Below are 18,138 nucleotides of genomic sequence, written 5' to 3'. Positions count from 1 at the left end.
TCCATTGATAAACATCTGCCCGTAGAAGCCGACCTCAATGAGAACCATCTGTTCAGTAATGAGCCAGATGTCTGAGAGCCGGCCCTACAAGCACGAATCAAGGGACACTAGTCTTAGCTGGATGGAGCAAAAAGGGCTTGATCGCGACTACTCATCAACTGCAGAGGGCTGGGATGCCACAGACCTCAACTGCAGTGTGAGCGCAATGCAAGTTACATGTGTGAAACATGAGTTCGTCCCCACTCATCGCTCGACGCGTTTCGCCATATGTGGCTCGTCAGGAGCATAAAGATGTGGGTATGAGACAAACAAAGTAAGCTGATAACCTCCGTAACAGAGGCTGCAGCTGTCAGCACAGAGTGGCCGTACGCGGCCGCTCGGACGCGCGCTATATAAGGAGAGTCCTCCTCCCCTCCTCTGAGTCACGCCTCTAGGGCGGCCAATGGGAAAACAGGAGGCGCGGCACCGCCGCATCAGCCATCCCGCCCCATCAACCCGCCCCCTCTGTAAGACAAACTCAGATGAATGTCAAAACATTCATATGCTGGGTATAGAGATGATACAAACGGCGACTGTACATTAAATGGCAGTATGGTATTGCAGGAACCAGGGTAAGGATTATATGATGGTATAGGGTCCAGTGTGTTGATGACAGTATCGATTGCAATTAGGATGACGCGGCAGGCACAGGAAAGGACCCTGTCACATCTCCCATTGCAGGTGGTGCTTATGGCGACTTAGCGAATATTCACAGTAACCCCTTAGTGCCTACAAAGGATCGGGTGTCTAGTATAAAGTGGCAGTAACAAGCCACAATTAGTGGGTACACCCCTTCAAATCCATGACAAAAAACTAAAGGGAATAGCAATTCTGGTAGCCAATTGACAACAGATGGTCATTTGGTCCATATTGTTGGAGTACAGGGATCAAAGAGAATCATAAGCGGTCATGCCCTAATATTCCACCCGTTGCACTCCATATGGTAGGTTTCATATGTGCAGGGATTCAGAGAAAACAGACAAAGGAGTTGTACTCATTCAATCCCTGAGGTTGGAGTGCATACAAGCGGTAGATCCACTGTGTCTCTTTTTGTAATAGTCGCCTATCAAAGTCGCCTCCTCTTGGGGATCTTCTCACCACCTCGACAGGCTGAAATTTTATCACATCCGCCTCACCACCATGTAAAGTGGATATGTGTCTCGCAATAGGGGTATCGGCACCTTTGCGGATGTCATTAGGATGTTCTGCGACTCTTCAGCGGAATTCCCTAGTGGTTTTGCCCAGAACTGTAAAGAAAGCAATAAATGACAAAAAGAAAGCATATAAAACACTAAAACAGGAGGGTAGCACGGAAGCACTGAAAAACTATAAGGAAAAAAAAGAACATGTAAAAAACAAATAAAAGCGGCCAAACTAGAGACCGAGAGATTAATTGCCAAAGAGAGTAAAACTAACCCTAAAATGTTCTTCAATTATATAAATGTTAAAAAGTATAAATCTGAAGGTGTCGGCCCTTTAAAGAGTAATGAGGGAGGAGTCGCAGAGAGCGACGAGGAGAAAGCAAAGCTGTTAAATATTTTTTGTCTCCAATGTATTCACTGAGGAAAATAAACTGTCAGATGACACGCTGAATGTTGAAATAAATTCCCCATTAAAAGTGTCCTGTCTGACCCAGGAAGAAGTACAACAGAGACTTAAAAAGATCAAAATAGACAAATCGCCAGGACCGGATGGCATACACCCCCGTATCCTAAGGGAATTAAGTAATGTCATAGCCAGACCCTTATTTCTGATATTTGCGGACTCTTTACTGACAGGGAATGTCCCACAGGATTGGCGCATAGCAAATGTGGTGCCAATATTCAAAAAGGGTCCAAAAACAGAGCCTGGAAACTATAGGCCGGTAAGTTTAACATCTGTTGTGGGTAAACTGTTTGAAGGGTTTCTGAGAGATGCTATGTTAGAGCATCTTAACGGAAATAAGCAAATAACGCCATATCAGCATGGCTTTGTGAGGGATCGGTCATGTCAAACTAATTTAATCAGTTTCTATAAGGCGGTAAGTTCTAGACTTGACAGCGGCGAATCAATGGATGTCGTGTATCTGGACTTCTCCAAAGCATTTGACACTGTACCACATAAAAGGTTAGTATATAAAATGAGAATGCTCGGACTCAGAGAAAACGTCTGTAAGTGGGTAAGTAACTGGCTCAATGATAGAAAACAGAGGGTGGTTATTAACGGTACATACTCAGATTGGGTCACTGTCACTAGTGGAGTACCTCAGGGGTCAGTATTGGGCCCTATTCTCTTCAATATATTTATTAATGATCTTGTAGAAGGCTTGCATAGTAAAATATAAATTTTCGCAGATGACACTAAACTGTGTAAAGTAATTAACACTGAAGAGGACAGTATACTACTACAGAGGGATCTGGATAGATTGCAGGCTTGGGCAGATAAGTGGCAGATGAGGTTTAACACTGACAAATGTAAAGTTATGCACATGGGAAGGAATAATGCAAGTCACCCATACATACTAAATGGTAAAACACTCGGTAACACTGACATGGAAAAGGATCTAGGAATTTTAATAAACAGCAAACTAAGCTGCAAAAACCAGTGTCAGGCAGCTGCTGCCAAGGCCAATAAGATAATGGGTTGCATCAAAAGGGGCATAGATGCCCGTGATGAGAACATATTCCTACTACTTTACAAATCACTGGTCAGACCACACATGGAGTACTGTGTACAGTTCTGGGCTCCTGTGAACAAGGCAGACATAGCAGAGCTGGAGAGGGTCCAGAGGAGGGCAACTAAAGTAATAACTGGAATGGGGCAACTACAGTACCCTGAAAGATTATCAAAATTAGGGTTATTCACGTTAGAAAAAAGACGACTGAGGGGAGATCTAATTACTATGTATAAATATATCAGGGGGCAGTACAGAGATCTATCCCATCATCTATTTATCCCCAGGACTGTGACTGTGACGAGGGGACATCCTCTGCGTCTGGAGGAAAGAAAGTTTGTACACAAACATAGAAAATAATTCTTTACGGTAAGAGCAGTGAGACTATGGAACTCTCTGCCTGAGAAGGTGGTGATGGTGAGTACAATAAAGGAATTCAAGAGGGGCCTGGATGTATTTCTGGAGTCTAATAATATTAAAGGCTATAGCTACTAGAGAGGGGTTGTTGATCCAGGGAGTTATTCTGATTGCCTGATTGGAGTCGGGAAGGAATTTTTTATTCCCCTGAAGTGAGGAAAATTGGCATCTACCTCACAGGGTTTTTTTGCCTTCCTCTGGATCAACTTGCAGGATAACAGGCCGAACTGGATGGACAAATGTCTTTTTTCGGCCTTATGTACTATGTTACTATGTTACTATACTGTTTTCCACAAGTGCAAGTGGGCAAGTATACCAACCCTCTGGAAAACAGTATGTGGGCAAAACCACTAGGGAATTCCGCAGAAATGTCACAGAACATCTTAATGACATCCGCAAAGGTGCCGATACCCCCTATTGCGATACCCCTATTGTGATAAAATTTCAGGCTGTCAAGGTGGTGAGAAGATCCCCAAGAGGAGGCGACTTTGATAGGCGACTATTACAAAAAGAGACACAGTGGATCTACCGCTTGTATGCACTCCAACCTCAGGGATTGAATGAGCACAACTCCTTTGTCTGTTTTCTCTGAATCCCTGCACATATGAAACCTACCATATGGAGTGCAACGGGTGGAATATTAGGGCATGACCGCTTATGATTCTCTTTGACCCCTGTACTCCAACAATATGGACCAAATGACCATCTGTTGTCAATTGGCTACCAGAATTGCTATTCCCTTTAGTTTTTTGTCATGGATTTGAAGGGGTGTACCCACTAATTGTGGCTTGTTACTGACACTTTATACTAGACACCCGATCCTTTGTAGGCACTAAGGGGTTACTGTGAATATTCGCTAAGTCGCCATAAGCACCACCTGCAATGGGAGATGTGACAGGGTCCTTTCCTGTGCCTGCCGCGTCATCCTAATTGCAATCGATACTGTCATCAACACACTGGACCCTATACCATCATATAATCCTTACCCTGGTTCCTGCAATACCATACTGCCATTTAATGTACAGTCGCCGTTTGTATCATCTCTATACCCAGCATATGAATGTTTTGACATTCATCTGAGTTTGTCTTACAGAGGGGGCGGGTTGATGGGGCGGGACGGCTGACGCGGCGGTGCCGCGCCTCCTGTTTTCCCATTGGCCGCCCTAGAGGCGTGACTCAGAGGAGGGGAGGAGGACTCTCCTTATATAGCGCGCGTCCGTGCGGCCGCGTACGGCCACTCTGTGCTGACAGCTGCAGCCTCTGTTACGGAGGTTAGCAGCTTACTTTGTTTGTCTCATACCCACATCTTTATGCTCCTGACGAGCCACATATGGCGAAACGCGTCGAGCGATGAGTGGGGACGAACTCATGTTTCACACATGTAACTTGCATTGCGCTCACACTGCAGTTGAGGTCTGTGGCATCCCAGCCCTCTGCAGTTGATGAGTAGTCGCGATCAAGCCCTTTTTGCTCCATCCAGCTAAGACTAGTGTCCCTTGATTCGTGCTTGTAGGGCCCGCACTCAGACATCTGGCTCATTACTGAACAGATGGTTCTCATTGAGGTCGGCTTCTACGGGCAGATGTTTATCAATGGATTAGTACATTAAGTTTAGTCCAGGGCACATCCAGCTGGTATTGGAACAGAGCACCCTGTCCGCAACACGGTGCATACTTCTGGCTGAGTGGATCCAACACGGCCGGTTGGCCTAGTGGTGCAGCCTCTAGTAACGCACCAGCAGTGGACTTTCTAGTGACCCTATCCACATTTGAGCGTTACCGCGCTATGCGGCTTCATGCGTCATCTTGAATTGACTGATATTGTGGTTAGGTGGTGTTCTAGAATTTTAATATAGGTTGTAGTTTCCCCCTCCCTTTTCCCCTTTTTGTGAAATAATAAAGTATTAGTTTTACCAGATTTTCATAGCGTTCCCGACGACAGTGATATGATTACAGGTTACCTTGAAACATTTTGGAGAGATCCCCATGGAAATAAATGACATTCTTAAATGTATATAATGTTTGAGAATTCCAGTGAATTGTCAAAATTCATGGTTCTATGCCAATATCATTGAGGCTTTGTTTACCTCTCTGTTAGGTGACTTCGGTAGTGTGTTCTAACTGAGAAGCAGACTACAAGAGTAACATTGTCCGGCATAGCCAGATGGTGTCGGGCATCGCTGGATTCCAATTCACTATAATAGAATTCAACAGGTTTCCTGGCATAAAGGCCAACTTCCTGCCAGAAAAAATAGCACTGCAAGCAGCTCCTTTGCTGGAACAGACTACTGGAGTAACCTAACGAAAATGTAGAAAAAAAATAAAAAATTATCAAGTTTTATAAATATATATTTGATATAGGCTTGTGTATAGTTGCATGCTTCATCCTATAAATAAATTTCAAGATGGTTTAATTTGGGGACTTGCTCACTTATCAGTTTATATACTTTAAATAATATATTAACACCACATTGACATTAATTGAAAAACAGACTTCTTAAAGTTCTGCTGTTTTATCAACAAACTTGGAAATTCCAGATAGACATCCAAGAAAAGCAACTAAAAAAACTCAGATTTAAGTCAACGTTTTTATAGCAGATCATGAAAAGAACGTTGATCCCAGGAGATGCCACTTTCCAGAAGAAAGTCTTATGTTTAGCACTCCCACTGTGCTTATTCAATGACTGACTTTCATGCATTTCATGTTTGCTGGGCCTTAGTCATGAAAGGCATACAATCTTCTTATGGGATGTAGCTCACAGCTATGTCCAGCTAGATCCTCTTTGTTTTAATGAACTTTACGTAAAGTTTATCTAGAGATTACCTTATGTTTGAAAACATTTGGATTAATTTCTACAAACACATAAGTAGCAAAGCTGAATAGGCAATGTAACTCTTTTGGTCCTGGTTTATTTGGGTATTTTAAGACCCGTTTCAGATGGCTTATAAAACATGGTCTGTGTGAAGATTGCATTTTCTGTACCAACCGCTTATCTGAACTCGTTGCTAGTGATCTATGATGATATAAGTTCCAGCCACCCAGGGAAGTAGAACTCGCAGCATTATAAATTACTATGAAACAGTCAGTTCAGATCAGTTGAGCAGCGGTCATCACGTGGAGTGAGCACGCTCATCTGACAATGGCCTTAGAAAATATTTAGATGTTCACCTGCTACTCTGTGTAAAGCCATAAAAAGAATACATTTGCATTAATATCTTTAGCTCTGCTGTAAATGCATATTATTTTCTTGAAGACAAAAGTGACAAACAGACTGATTATGCCTAAATCATACCCTCTAACAGACCTCGAACACCTCAAACAGTGACACTCTCATGATGACAACGACAACTATAGGAAACCTTATAGAAGTAACAACCAAAGTACCACTGTGACATTGACAGTAACAGGACCCAGAGGCATAAAAAAGTTCTTGGGTCCCAATGCAAAATCTAGGACAGGACCCATACCTGCTATATGCCATCTATAATACTGGTGTCTTATTATTTTATTTGTTCTTATGTGACAGAAGGAGTATTGGACCCTTACAGGTTTTGCTACTTTTGTACCTCCCAACAAGTTATGACCATGACTGGACCCCCATAACTGTAACCAAACCAGTAGCCAAAAGATCCCAAATTAGAGCCACAGTCACAGATCCTCTATAACAGTGAAAGACAAAAGACACAATACTAATAGCAGTGATAGCAACAGATCCTGAATTACAGTAACAACCACAGTTTCCCATAAATAATGAAAAAAATACTATTTATATATATATATATATATATATATATATATTGTAGTCAACTACAATGTAGTTCTCCTAAATATCTGTTGTGCATTGCAAACATTATCCAAAATTATGATGTGAACACAGTCTTAGAAATACAAATGTGTTCCATTCATTAGAAATAAAAAAAGAAGACTTATGCTAGTTTCATACTTTCAAAAATTCCTCTGCCGAAATAGCCTGTCAGATTGCTTTAACGCAGGTATAAATGTAGACTTAAAAATGCCAACATGTTTAGAAAATGTTCTTGGCAAGTTACCATTATTGCATCAAAATTATCCAAAAATTATTTGAAACTGGCCAGCCATGATCAAGAACTATGTCTGGACATCCTATGAATCTACATTGTATAATCTACCTAGTAAGATATATGGAAGATACATGATTATTCAGAATGAGAAATGTGCTTGGGTCTAGGCTTCTGTCTCCAGTTATGCTATAAGTCACTTTTGAACTTCTGTACAGAGTTTTCCTTTTTCTAGATGAATTCACTCACATTGCTCGCCGCATAGACCAACAGAAAATTGACACTACACATTGCGTTGTTTGTTCTGCCTTTAGGGACCTTGAGACATTTAATGACAACGAATGAGAAGCTGCAATATTGATAGTGAACAGCAGAGTGCCCCAGATCTACAGTTCCTCCAGTCTGACAACAGCGTCTCACTGAGAATAATGAGGAATTCAGTCTTTTAAATATAGCACATCAAAAAAACTGATTATATTTGCAAGGCAAATGACATGATAGTGACCACCTTTCTAACAGAATTTTTCTAAAAAAAGGAAAAGATGATAATGCCCTGGTAAATCCATTTGTAATATGACCCTTAATGTCCTAACCATATGTATATATAGCAAAGGAAAAATTTTGATCTATCACTTAACACTTTGGGGCACTTTACAGCATCTGCAGTAGATGCATGCCAAATGACCAATTCAGAATTTCACTGCTTTGTGCCAATTGATAACTTAGCTCTCCTGCATCGGCATAAACCAAAAACAATGTAGCTTCTGATGTTCTTTGCCTCATATAAAACAGTGAAAAATGACCTCTCATTGGTTTTTATGGCTAGTGTTGAGCTATTAGAGTAGAGGATCAAGAAGTATTGTCTTGGGGATAACAGGGGGCTAAGGGACATACAGGGTTAAGTCACATTATTATGACCACTAATATCCAGAATACCCACTGTGTGCAGCACAGACAGCTGCTAGACAGGCTGGGAGTGACTCAATAAGGTCCTGGTAGGTTGTCACAGGTATCTGGAGCTATGCTGACTGCAGTGCATTCCACAGCGTCTGGAGGGTCCCACAATTGGGTTCAAGTCTGGGGGCTAGGGTAGTATTTGGAAGTCTTTGTCATGCTCTTCCAACCAATGTTGGACATTTCTAGCTGTGCGACATGTCACATTGTCTTTCTGAAAGATCTCATCTGCCCCAGGGAAAACAAACAGCATGTAAGGGTGTACATAATGTGCAAGGATGGATTCATACCTAAATTGATTTGAGAGTGCCCTCCACATAGATGAGTGGCCCCATAGTATGCCATGAAAACCTTCCCCAGACCATAAAACTGCCACCACCAGCTTGTGTTCTTCCAGCAGTGGTTGCAGGGTCTTTGCTTTCTGATGTTTCTTGCTTGACACGCCAACGTCCATCTGTTCGATGAAGCAGAAAACATGACTCATCTGAGAAGTCAACCCCTTGCCAATCAGAAGAAGTCCAATTCCGATACTGCAGTAAAAACTGAAGCCTTTTCTGTGATGCACCTTCATTAGCAAAGGTGCAGTGACAATCCACCTGGTTCAGAGCCACAAACACAGTTAGCTTCACTGAAATTTTGTCATAGACACACGTCTGGTAGCCCCTGGTTCATTTTGGTATGACCTGCTCCACTGTAACATGTAAGTCTGCCCTTGTGCACCTTCATAGCCGACGTTCACCTTTTACATCCATGGTATCTGTTGCTCTACAGTCTCCACATTGCTTATTCATAAATTATACACTTTCACACAAACAGTTCATAAATTGCACAGTTTCAGAAATGTTACTATCCTAGGCCCGAGAGGCAATAATCATTTCTTTTTGGAACTCTGAAAATCGCCCCTTTTACCCATGACAAGCAATGAGGGATAATTGTGCACACAGTCTATTGCCAACTGAATCTTATATACCTACCAAGCCAGCTAACGACATGTTACTTCCTTCATGAGCTATGTGTTTCCAACATGGAAAGTAGGAAGTGGTCAGAAAAATGGAACTAGACTGTGTATTAATAATGATGAGCGGCAGGGGCTATATTCAAATTCGCAATATTTCACAAATTATTGGAGTGAATATTTGTCATATACTTGCAAATTTGAGATTATTTTCTTGATTGCAAAAAATCGCCAATATAATATTCACGTAATGCGCGTGCAATACAGGCGTGCGTCACTTTTGTTACATTTTCCAAGCTGCTAGAAGTTTCCTGAGACTGGAGAAAATGATTGGCATGGCAGAACTTTAAAAACGGCTTTATATGCTGTTAGAGTGCTCCAATATATTTGTGATTGCGCTAATTAGCACTAATGATGCAAATATTTTGGCGCAACTTGACATTTTAGCAGGTCTGTCTGTATGTATAGACAGAAGAACCTATCACACTACCTAACACCCTGCACTGGAACTTATCAGCTACACTATATCACTATCTAACCTACACTGACTATCTGTATTATATATATAAGCTAACTATCTATCTAATGTAATGTGGAAAGCACAGAGCACAGCAATGACACTACTCTCTCTCTCAAAGCTTTAACAAAAACTGTAGAAAATGGCTGCTGGGGAGGTCCTTATATAGTAAGGGGGAGGCAACTTTCCTATTGGTTGCTAGGGATGTTGCTAAGCTCAGACAAAGACATTGCAGCCTTCTCATTGGCCCACAAGCAAGAAAAGAGGTTAGTGATGGAAAAAAATCTAGAATATTCAAAATTATGAATATATATCACTATATTCTAAATATTTGCGAATTCTCGACGTGCAGATATTCGCGATTGGAATATTCGCGCCCAACACTATATATCAACTATATCCAAGTTCTCTCACCAGTACAATCTTAGCCATGACCTTGCTGATTTTTGCTATTTAGTTCTTTCAGTATGTCATTGGTGGTGAATAGGTTAAAGGAGTTTTCCAGGATTTTTACACTGATGGCCTATCCTCATCAATATGAGATGGGCGGGGATCTGACTGCTGGCAACACCCACCAGTAACACTTTCTAATGTGTATAGCCAGCTTTACACAGGCAGCAGGATATCTAGGTCATATCTGCCATATAAAACATTAAATAAATCCCAGAGCTTAGTTTTCTGAGTATGGTTGTGTTATCAAAAAAGTAATAGGAGATTCCCATATTGCAATTTCAGCAACATTTTTAGCTTAGGAGTCCAGTGGGTGGAGTGACTCAGTAACTGATAGACCAACTTATATTAGCATGCATATAGTACTGAGATTGGTATGGCCACTGAGTAGGACCTCCTACTGGACTCCTAAACCAAGGATCATCCAAGATATAAATAAATTACAAATTATATTAAATAGTTTTCTATAAATAAATATATCATTCTGCTCATCCCCCTGATGAAATGCTGCTTGCAGATAAGAGAACATTGATTGGCTTGGAGTTTGCAACTGGCTCATCTGTGTTTTTTTTTTGCTGACCATTGCTTGAGAAGAGGTAAGGAATTTGGTCAGGTGTTTGCTATTGTGCGTTTGCTAATGAGCCTAGCTCACTAAGGTGTTACATTTGTTGCTGGGGGAGGAGCTTGTGAAGGAGTGTGTGTATATATAGAGACAGACTCATTAGCTGGCCTAATTCATTAGCTGCAAGTACTACCTTCAAGTACTACATTAAGTACAGTGAAGAGATATTGCAGGAGACTGAAGAGATTGAAGAGATACTGCAAGAGATTGGCTTGGAGTTTGCAACTGGCTCATCTGTGTTTTTTTTGCTGACCATTGCTTGAGAAGAGGTAAGGAATTTGGTCAGGTGTTTGCTATTGTGCGTTTGCTAATGAGCCTAGCTCACTAAGGTGTTACATTTGTTGCTGGGGAGGAGCTTGTGAAGGAGTGTGTGTATATATAGAGACAGACTCATTAGCTGGCCTAATTCATTAGCTGCAAGTACTACCTTCAAGTACTACATTAAGTACAGTGAAGAGATATTGCAGGAGACTGAAGAGATTGAAGAGATACTGCAAGAGATTGGCTTGGAGTTTGCAACTGGCTCATCTGTGTTTTTCTTTGCTGACCATTGCTTGAGAAGAGGTAAGGAATTTGGTCAGGTGTTTGCTATTGTGCGTTTGCTAATGAGCCTAGCTCACTAAGGTGTTACATTTGTTGCTGGGGGAGGAGCTTGTGAAGGAGTGTGTGTATATATAGAGACAGACTCATTAGCTGGCCTAATTCATTAGCTGCAAGTACTACCTTCAAGTACTACATTAAGTACAGTGAAGAGATATTGCAGGAGATTGAAGAGATTGAAGAGATACTGCAAGAGATTGGCTTGGAGTTTGCAACTGGCTCATCTGTGTTTTTTTTGCTGACCATTGCTTGAGAAGAGGTAAGGAATTTGGTCAGGTGTACATTAAGTACAGTGAAGAGATATTGCAGGAGATAGTCAGGAGGTAGGCTGGAAGGTGGAAACAATACAAAAAAAGGTAAGATTTGTTTGTTAGATTTAAATTTACAAATTTTTATTTTTTTTCCTCTTTAAAATGGCAGACTTGGTTCAGTGCAGGAATTGTTGTGCATTTATTTCATGTTCCACTCTTTGGAGATTCGGATGCTGTCAGATCTGTAGACAGTTCTCCTTACTGCAGCAGGAAATTGCATTTTTGAAATCTGAGATATTTAAATTATCTGTTAAACAAACTCCAGCTAGGACTGCTGCAATGCCACTGCCACAGAGGACCCCCAGAAATGGCAGATGGGTTACTGTAGGTTCTGGAAGACTTAGAGTGGTGGATAGAAGACATGTCCCACAGTCGGTGGTTCTCCATAATTCATTTGCAGCACTCTCAGAATGTAAGGACAACATGGATATGGACTCAAGCACAGAGGGTGAGAAACCATCGACTCCTATGTCTAATGTATGCAAGACTGCAGCCAAGGACAAAAAAGATAAAGTGAAGTCTCAAAGGAAGCAGCTGTTGCTGGGTGATTCAATCATAAGAAGTGTGGAGCTTAAAGAAAATGGTTTTGTGAGATGTCTCCCTGGGGCTACTGCTAGAAGAGATAGAAGACGTATTATTAATATTGTTAAGCAAGCAAAGCAGGAAAGGGACGTGGATGTTCTTGTCCATCTACGGACAAATGACCTGGCTTGCAATGAAGTGTCAGAGGTGAAAAAATCTTTTATCACACTTGATAATGACGTACAGGATTTTGCATCCACCATTTCATTTTCTGAAGTTCTGCCTGTGCATAATGTTCAGAATGATAGGCAGAGGCGCATAAAGGAGTTCAACATATGGCTTGGTAAATGGTGTCAAGAGCAAGGATTTGGCTTTGTTTCTCATGATAGCTCTACTTGGAATAGAAAGGCACTGTACAAAAAAGATGGTTTGCATCTTTCTCTCAAAGGAACAAATGTACTTAGTGAACAACTCCAAGAATTTGCGAAAGAGTATTTAAACTAGGAAGGGGGGGACAAAAGAGTGAAAATAAAAGAGTCCAATTGCCCCCCGAAACAATGCCAGAACAGGTCAGAAGCACAGAGGTTAAGAAATGATAAGCTCAGAGTCCTGTCTACAAATGCTCGCAGTTTAGGTAAAAAAATCAATGAACTTGGGTCAATAATGGCATCTGAGAATGTAGATTTAGTGGCTGTTACGGAGACATGGTTTAATGAAAGAAATGACTGGGACATAACCATACCAGGGTACTCTTTATACAGAAGAGACAGAGAAGGCAAGAAAGGAGGAGGAGTGGCCCTGTATGTGAAAGATAGCATTAAATCTAACCTAATACAAGTTGGTGAGGCCAACATAGAGTCAGTTTGGGTTACGTTGCAGTTTGCTAATCATGCAGTAACTCGTGTAGGTGTGATATATAGACCACCTGGTCAAGTTAAAGAACTAGATGATCTACTAGTTGAAGAAATAGCTAAAATGACAATGAAAGGAGAAGTTATCATTATGGGAGATTTCAATCTTCCAGATATAAACTGGAAAACCAAAATAGCAAGTTCTACCAGGAGTACAGATATTCTTAATTCCCTACTGGGGTTATCTCTACAACAAGTGGTTGAGGAGCCAACCCGGAGGGAGGCCATTTTGGATTTGGTATTCACAAATGGGGATTCGGTATATGATGTCATTATAGGTGAAACCTTGGGATCTAGTGATCACCAGTCAGTGTGGTTTAATATAAGAACTGTGAAAGAGTCCCACCACACAAAAACAAAAGTTTTAGATTTTAGAAAAACAGACTTTTCAAAAATGAAATTAGTCATAAATGAGTCCTTATCAGACTGGAACGGATTACATGGAGTCCAGGAGAAATGGGACTACTTAAAAGGTGCATTATTGAAGGCAACAGAAAATTGCATTAGACTTGTCAGTAAAAGCAAAAAAAGGAAGAGACCACTGTGGTACTCAGCAGAAGTGGCCCAAATCATTAAAAATAAAAAGCTAGCATTTTGTAATTATAAAAAAACCCAGAGCAATGAAGATAAGGAAATCTACAAGATTAGGCAGAAAGAGGCCAAGCAAGTTATAGAACTTCTAAAGCGCAGGCAGAAGAAAAACTAGCTCAGATAAGACATTCTTCAGATATATAAATGAAAAAAGGAAATTAAAACAAGGAATAACTAAATTAAAAACAAAAGACGGAAGGTATGTAGAAGAGAATAAAGGGCTAGCCGACTGCCTTAATGAATACTTCTGTTCAGTTTTTACAAAAGAAAAAGAAGGAGAAGGACCTCCACTAGAAAGGATGACTAATAAATTGTTTAATGCATGTGTCTTTACAGAGGAAGATGTTCTAAGTTTGCTGTCTAAAGTGAAGACAAATAAGTCACAGGGGCCTGATGAGATACACCCAAAATTATTAAAAGAGCTTAGTGGTGAGCTGGCAAAACCGTTAACAGATTTATTTAACCAATCATTAGTAACAGGAGTCGTCCCGGAAGATTGGAAATTGGCAAATGTCGTGCCCATTCACAAGAAAGGTAGTAGGGAGGAATCGAGCAACTATGGACCAGTGAGTCTGACATCAATAGTAGGCAAATTAATGGAAACCCTATTAAAGGATAGGATTGTGGAACATCTAAAATCCCATGGATTGCAAGATGAAAAACAACATGGGTTTACTTCAGGGAGATCATGTCAAACAAATCTTATAGATTTTTTTGACTGGGTGACTAAAATAATAGACGGTGGAAGTGCAGTAGACATCGCATATCTAGATTTTAGTAAGGCTTTTGACACTGTCCCACATAGAAGACTTATCAATAAACTACAGTCATTGAGCATGGACTCCCATATTGTTGAGTGGATTAGGCAGTGGCTGAGTGACAGACAACAGAGGGTTGTAGTCAATGGAGAACATTCAAAACAAGGTCATGTTACCAGTGGGGTTCCACAGGGATCTGTACTGGGACCAATTTTGTTTAATATCTTCATAAGTGATATTGCAAAAGGCCTCGATGGTAAGGTTTGTCTTTTTGCTGATGACACAAAGATATGTAACAGGGTTGATGTTCCTTGAGGGAAATGCCAAATGGAAAAGGATTTAGGAAAACTAGAAGAATGGTCAGAACTCTGGCAACTGAAATTTAATGTGGATAAGTGCAAGATAATGCACCTGGGGCGTAAAAACCCAAGGGCAGAATATAGAATATTTGACACAGTCCTGACCTCAGTATCTGAGGAAAGGGATTTAGGAGTAATTATTTCAGAAGACTTAAAGGTGGGAAGACACGAAATGCCAGCAGAATGCTTGGATGTATAGGGAGAGGTATAAGCAGTAGAAAGAGTGAAGTGCTTATGCCGCTGTACAGAACACTGGTGAGACCTCACTTGGAGTATTGTGCGCAGTACTGGAGGCCATATCTCCAGAAGGATATAGATACTCTAGAGAGAGTTCAGAGAAGAGCTACTAAACTAGTACATGGATTGCAGGATAAAACTTACCAGGAAAGGTTAAAGGACCTTAACATGTACAGCTTGGAAGAAAGAAGAGACAGAGGGGATTTGATAGAAACTTTTAAATACATAAAGGGAATCAACTCGGTACAGGAGGAGAGCATATTTAAAAGAAGAAAAACTACCAAAAGAGGACACAGTTTTAAATTAGAGGGGCAAAGGTTTAAAAGTAATATAAGGAAGTATTACTTTACTGAGAGAGTAGTGGATGCATGGAATAGCCTTCCTGCAGAAGTGGTAGCTGCAAATACAGTGAAGGAGTTTAAACATGCATGGGATAGGCATAAGGCTATCCTTCATACAGTATAAGATAGGGCCAGGGACTATTCATAGGATTCAGATATATTGGGCAGACTAGATGGGCCAAATGGTTCTTATCTGCAAACACATTCTATGTTTCTATGTTTCTATGTTAAAATGTTGCGCATATATGGCATTCGTTTGTAGAGACTATATGGAGGGAGGTGAAGAGCTGAGCATGCTCCCAACATGCAGGGCCGGCCTTTGGGGTGTGCGAGCTGTGCGGCCGACACAGCTCGCAGTCGGTCACTCTCTACTCTCTCTTACACAGGCTACAGCAGCCAGCCGGCCCGACCCGAGATTGTGTTAGCGGTGAGGCGACTAGGTGAACCTGGGCCTGGTGAGTGGCGAGCTGAGGCTGAGCCGCTGCTTCTGGAGCGTGGAGGAGTAGCTTAGGGGCGCAGGCGCAGCGTCCAAGTGCTGCAGCCTGCGCCTTCACAGAGACTAGCCGCGGAATGATCCGCCGCTCAATGTGTGACTGCGGCCGGACCGGCGGTGCGCCTCTGCAGACAGGTGGGAGGGAGCAGTCGCAGAAGACAGACAGTGTCAGTGAGTACCTACCTGGCTGTTCTTATTGTGTTTTTTTTTTTAAACCAAATATCTTGAAAGACTTTCATTAAATGGGGGCAGGGTCTAATTAAGGGGGGCAGCCGGGCAGGACTACTGGATAAGGGTGACAGACACTGGGCATGATTAAGGGGGCAGGGGACTGGATAAGGCCTAAGGGTGACACTGGGTATGATTAAGGGGCAGGGGAGTGGCTTTGGTTGACACTGGGTATGATTAAGGTGGGTAGGGGACTTGGTAAAGGTGACAGGGTATGATTAAGGCTCTTAATCATACCCAGTGTCACCCAGAGCCAGTCCCCTGCCCCCCTTAATAATACCCTGTCACCTTTACCCAGTCCCCTGCCATTCTTAATCATACCCAGTGTCAACCAAAACCAGTCCCCTGCCCCTTAATCATACCCAATGTCTGTCACCCCCCCTTATCCAGTCCCCTGCCCCCTCAATTAGACCCTTCACCCCCTAATCATACCCAGTGTCACCCATATAGCCAGTCCCCTGCGGCTTAATCATACCCAGTGTCACCCTTAGGCCTTTTCCAGTCCCCTGCCCCCTTAATCATACCGCAGTGTCTGTCACCCTTATCCAGTAGTCCCCTGCCCGGCTGCCCCCCTTAATTAGACCCTGCGGCAGGGGACTGGCTATGTGGGTGACACTGAGTATGATTAGGGGGTGAAGGGTCTAATTGAGGGGGCAGGGGACTGGATAAGGTGGGTGACAGACACTGGGTATGATTAAGGGGGGCAGGGGACTGGGCAAAGGTGACAGGGTATGATTAAGGGGGGCAGGGGACTGGCTATGGATGACACTGGGTATGATTAAGAAAGGCAGGGGACTGAGTAAGGGTGACAGGGTATGATTAAGGGGGCAGGGGACTGGCTCTGGTTGACACTGGGTATGATTAAGGAGGGCAGGGGACTGATTAAGGGGTGCAAATGGTTGATGAAGGGGTGCAGCCTGGGGATTGATGAAGGGGACAGGGTCTGATGAATAGAGGCAGTATATGTTGAAGGGGGGCCAGTGTCTGATGAAGGGGGCAGGGGTTTTATTGAAGGAGTGGCCAAGGGTTTTGGTGAAGGGGGTGAAGGCGGCATATGGTGTGCCTGAAATTGTCTAGAGGGGGCCAAACAAAGACTTGGGTTGAAGAAATGAGGGAGAGGCTATACATGCTTAGTGTTGAAAAATGGTTAAATATAGTGTACTGACAACATTGCTCTTGTTTCTACAATACATAAACTGACCTTGTGGATTATACTATTAAAGTGGCACTGTCACTGTCTGGGAAACTGTTTGTTACAAAGATTGTTTTCCTCTTTGTGTATGTTTAGGTGAACGGTGGGGGGGGGGGGGGGGCGCCACAAGATTATCTCGCACAGGGCGCCTGAATACCTAAGGCCGGCCCTGCCTACATGGCGTGTGCCAGTGTATTATACAGCAGACACCCGGCTACAATGATGAAAGGGATCAGAGATGATTCAGATCCCGGTCATTTAAACCGTCAGATACTTTATTCAATAGCAACTGAAGCATCAGCCAGAGGGGGCTGACCCGAAGAATAAGGTTAAGTTATTTTTAACACATAGTGAATGCCGTAAAAAACAAACCCAAAAACGATAACATAATTGTGTTTTTTATTCCAAATTCACCCCACAAAGATTTTTTTCCCCATTTTTTCCAAATGGTAAATCAATTGGTGTGATTAAAAATATAAATGGTGTCCTGCAAAAAAAAAAGGTCCTCCAAAAACTCTTGTAAAGCAAAGAGAAAAAAAAAGCGCATAAAACATAAATTGTCCCAGTGCTTAAGGGGTTAAACATGGCAGGTTCCCTCTAAATAACCTAGGGGGCCACAGCAAGTCTAAAAATTCTGCTTTATAGAAAAAAGATCAAATATAGCTGCTAATTTCTAGTCCATTTCACCATCAGACTTTGCAGTCACATTTCGAGGTTGAAATTGCAGACTATTGCAGTTTATTCCGCTTGATTTATCTTTTAAATCGCAATATTAGGATTATAAGAGCAAAAACATTCATCAGAAATGCCTCCTCTGAGCTGAGACTATTTGGTCGTATTCGGCTTAGACAACATAAACATCTACAAATTTCTAAACTTTTCGTCTTATTTACAAGAACTGAATTATACTGTTATCTACAGGAAATCAGGACACAGAGTACACAGCATAAG

Source organism: Bufo bufo, chromosome 5 (assembly GCF_905171765.1).
Source record: "Bufo bufo chromosome 5, aBufBuf1.1, whole genome shotgun sequence".
NCBI classification, from domain to species: domain Eukaryota; kingdom Metazoa; phylum Chordata; class Amphibia; order Anura; family Bufonidae; genus Bufo; species Bufo bufo.
This window is presented reverse-complemented; position numbering follows the sequence as displayed.